We start from the raw sequence: 4,662 nt of genomic DNA on the forward strand, positions 1-4,662 counted from the left end.
TCTTCAAGCTTTTGCTTAATGTAACCAAATTCAGACAGGAAGAGAGTTTGGATTGAATGTTCCAAATCTTCGTCAGTGGAATATAATTCTTTCAATTTATCCCATATCACTTTAACTGTAGCACAAGAACTCACTAAACGAAACGTATCCTACTGCAGAGCAAACCTTATCATCCTCAGCGCCTTGATGTTGCATTGAAACTTCTCCTTCTCATCCTGAGGAATATCTTTGACATCATTGACAAGCTGATTGTACTCTTTCTGTGTTTTAACAATCTTATATGTGCTTGAGTGAGCGAATGGGCCTGCAATAATCGCTTCCCAGATTAAGTATCCATTATCCTCCGATCCAATAACATAATCTTCAAAGTGATGCGTCCAAACTTCATAGTCTTGTGTATACGAGATTGGTATTCTTGTTGTAGACCCTATGCTATTGGAGATATTGATCGGATTGGTTTGTGAATCATCCATGGACATTGTAAAGACTTTTGATCGATAACTGTAAAAGATCAGACTTGTAATATATCGTTAGGGTTAGATCAATAATTAAAGAGATACGTCAATGTAGAGTGACGGCTCATAAAATATCAATCAATGCGGAATTAAAAGCCCTAATAACTTCTTCGACAGAAGAGATGTGTATGAATTACATAGTCTTCTGCTCTGATACCAATTGATGAGAATTAAACTCTAGATCGATTAGATCTTTCACAAGTATGAATATTGAAATCAAACAAGTCAAGAACAGTAAAAGAATGAACACGGAATAGAATCAAATGTATGCTTACGATTCAAAATAAAGTCACGCCTCAACAGAGCTCGATGAAGAACTTTCGTTGTAGAGGCGAGCTAAGGTTTACAAAACTTTAGAGAAAATAAACAATGAAAACAATGACTTCTAAGTCTTTATGCATGCAGCTTATATACTAAACCCTAGTACAAAAATATGCACAGTTGGACAGGCCCAATACCGGCAATCAAACTGGGCTAAGCACCGAGCCCATGACGCAATCTAATAGACCCAACAGTGATAAATAAAAGGTGTTTTATTTATATTCATAAGTTCTGAGACCATATTGGATTCAATTATTCTTGTGTTTCATTTTGCATGTTTTGACTTCCAAAATAACTAGGTTGTTCTTCCTGATTGACTAAGTTATTCAAACCATCCATAGTCGGTCATATGTTGGAAGTAGATATGAATCAAGACTGTCTTGGGTTCGCTTGTAGAGGTCTAAGTTGTTGGACAAAGTGGTGCTACAACACTCATGAGTGCTCATAAGTTCTGAGTATTGGATTCAACCCACACTCATTTGAATCACTTCATGGATTTTATCACAAGTGATCATGAGACGATAATATATTATATTCTTCAAACCTAGAGATATGAGTTGTTACCATGAGTTGGTTATACATTGATTGCCCGAAAACGCATTGGTAACTCGATGTTATAAAACGTGCCTTTGTGTATGTTTCAACAAGTAGTAGAACAAGCCATATGAGTCGAAGTTTATCCATTCCTTTTATGTTCTGGATAAAAGGGATATCTGTGGGCCTCTCGATGATTTGGTGGTGACAAATGTAAGTGCCCGGCCAGGCCTGGACATATTTGATTTGTTCAATTAGTCAGTCGTCATAAATCGGAAATCAGGAAACAACAAATGGACATAGAGAATGATTATAATCCATGTCTCAGTCCATATGATATCTAGAATGGAGGAATATACGATCCCTTATCTAATGGACAAGTCATTGACAAAGGTCAGAGATCATCGGCAAGGTCAGAGTTCGACAGAAGCTTTTGAGAGCTATTATTGTCAGTCGGTTCTTGAAGTCATACTTGCAATAATAGTTTTAGACTTATCCAAGTGGGAGACTATTGGATTAATGTCCAAGTCCATAACTATAATTGGTAAGACTTGACCCGACCCGACATGGTCCATTTGGGTTGCATGGTATCATGCATTTGGATAGACTATAATGAGAGAAATAACACTTAAGGTTTGTTATTATATTATAAGTTCTAATATATTAATAAGATTATTTAATTAGTATTGATCAAGAATTAATCTAGGATTAATTAAGTGATCAAAAGAAGACTAATTAAATATATGGGTTGATTGTGTAAATCATCCATACTTGTATAGTGGGCTAATGCTTCATGGATTGTCAAGTTGGGCTAAAACCCATAAGATGCTCCACGGATGCTCCATGGTATATTTGAACCCATGGATCCAAGGAAATGGAAAGCCATGACAATTAGGGTTTACCCTAATTGTCACTAACTATATAAGCATCTTATTGGTGACAAAATTGGCACTAGCTTATATGTGAAAGGGCTAGCTGATTTTTATGAAGTGTGGATTTCTCTCTAATCTATTCCAAGTGTATTTAGTGTTGTGTTAACCATTTGAGGTGTGACACTTATGGCACTAGTCAATCAAGCTTCATGAATACATTCTACATCAAATAGGTATGCAATTCTAACTTGATATATTCTTATGAATCATTGTTTTTATGTTAGTTAGGATAAATACCTTGGAAAATTCATATTTGGATGTATAATAGAGAAAACATAGATCCAAGGTATTTAGGGTTGCATGTACACTTAGAAGTGTTAGAATGCTTAAAACTCAACAGTTATAAAACGTGTCGTTGTGCATGATCTGATGAGTACTAAGTATAAGGATATAATGACGAAGTTTATCTGTTCCTTTTATCCCAAGAGGTTTAAAAGCAATATCTTGGGCCCCTCGATGATTCTGTTTTGACTATGTGCTGGGTCCGGTCAGAACAAATTGATGTATTCAGTTATGTTCTATGTCAGAAGAATTGGAAATCGGGAAACAAATTGCAGGACAATAAGCATGAATATGTTCCATGTGTTTGTCCGCATAGATATCCTGAGAACAAAGGAGTATATGATCTCTTATCTAAAGGACGCGTCACTGACTAGGTCAGAGTTCAACAGCGGCTTTTGATAGCTTACGATTAGACTTGGCAATTTCAAAAACAAAGACACAAATCTGTGAGAGATACGACAAGACACGAATACACGACACGAATACATCTTAAAAACTGAGATAAAACTTATTTCTCATTCTGTAATCGTATCGTGTCAAATCTGTGGCTGACACATTTTCATGACACGAATACACGAATTACTAGGTCTACTTACGATTGCTAAGTCGGATCCAGAAGTCGCATTAGCAGTAATAGTTATTAGACTTATCCAAGTGGCAAATTGTTGGATTTGGTGTCTAAGCCCATAACTATTACCGGGATGTCCTTGACCCGATTATAGCATGGTCCTTTTGAGTTGCCTTCATCAGTGCAATTTGAAATGATGTACTTTTGAGAATAAGATTATTTGTGGTTTATTAATATATTGCAAGTATAATATATTAATATTATTTAATTATTATTGCTCAAGAATTAATTTGGAATTAATTTTGTGGTCAAAAGAGACTAATGATTCTTGTAGTGTGGGCCAATGATCCAAGATTATTTAGATGGGCTAATCCTATAAGATAATCCACAGATAGTCCATAGAGGTTAAATCCATGGAGCATGAGGATGTGGAAAGTCATGGGTCATTAGGTTCTAGAAAGTGTAACCCTAGCATGTGCAACACTATAAATAGAACCCTCATGAATCAAAAATTTTTACACCTTCTTTTAAGATAAGTATCTTATTCTCTTAAGCAACCTCGTGCATATTGGTGTTTTTGAACTTTTAGAGGCATCACACTTGAGGTTCTCAGGCTTTCAAAGGTCAAGAACTACTACTCCTTCTAAAAGGTATAACATCTAACTACATGTATTATTATTCATTTGGAAATTTGTATGCTAGTTTGGACAATGCTTTTGAAAAATTGAAAAAATGCATGTATAATTATAGAAAACATAGATCCAATGCATTTAGGGTTGCATGTGCACCATATAAGTGTTATAGTGCTCAAAAACCAATAGGGACATGCATGGTGCATGCATATCCATAAAATCAGGCATTTTTATGGACCTTTAAGGTCCCATCTAGCTTCTGGAAGGAGTGATATTAAGGGTTGAATGGAGTAATAACATTGGAAAGCTAGTTTTGGCTTTAGACCATTCTCATGAGGTGATTCATAAGGTCTCACGATGTAAGCATGAGTCATCGTCCCCACTGAGTCATCAGAGTCAAGAGTGAGTCCCGGAATCGGATCGGACATGTCTCATGACGTGACCAAGGACTGGTCACGAGGTTAGGTTTTGTTTTGGGCCTTATTGGGCCATTAGCTTTTTACTTTGGGCCTTATTGTTCTTGGGATCGTTTGGAGCCTTGGGTCCTATTTTTGGATTTTTGGCCTTCTTGGATTAGGCCCATGATGGGGTTTGGACCAATTTATGAAGATGGGCCACTATTGGGTTTTTTAGTGTTAATGGGTTGGGCCTTGGTTTTGGGCCAAGTGAGAAAAGGGTAAAATGGGTTAAGACCCAATTATAAATTTGGTATTATTGATTATGTTAGCACGAAGATTTTCTGGATCAACAGACCGCAACTTTATTTGTCAGATTCTATAGCTTGAGGTGAGTTTTCTCTCTGTGTTTAGCAGGTTGAAGGCACAAATGCGGCCCATGGTTTATTATGTGTAAGATGCTAGCTGTCTGTGTGACTGTTG

The sequence above is a fragment of the Lactuca sativa genome, chromosome 8 (genome assembly GCF_002870075.4).
Source record: "Lactuca sativa cultivar Salinas chromosome 8, Lsat_Salinas_v11, whole genome shotgun sequence".
Lineage (NCBI taxonomy): Eukaryota > Viridiplantae > Streptophyta > Magnoliopsida > Asterales > Asteraceae > Lactuca > Lactuca sativa.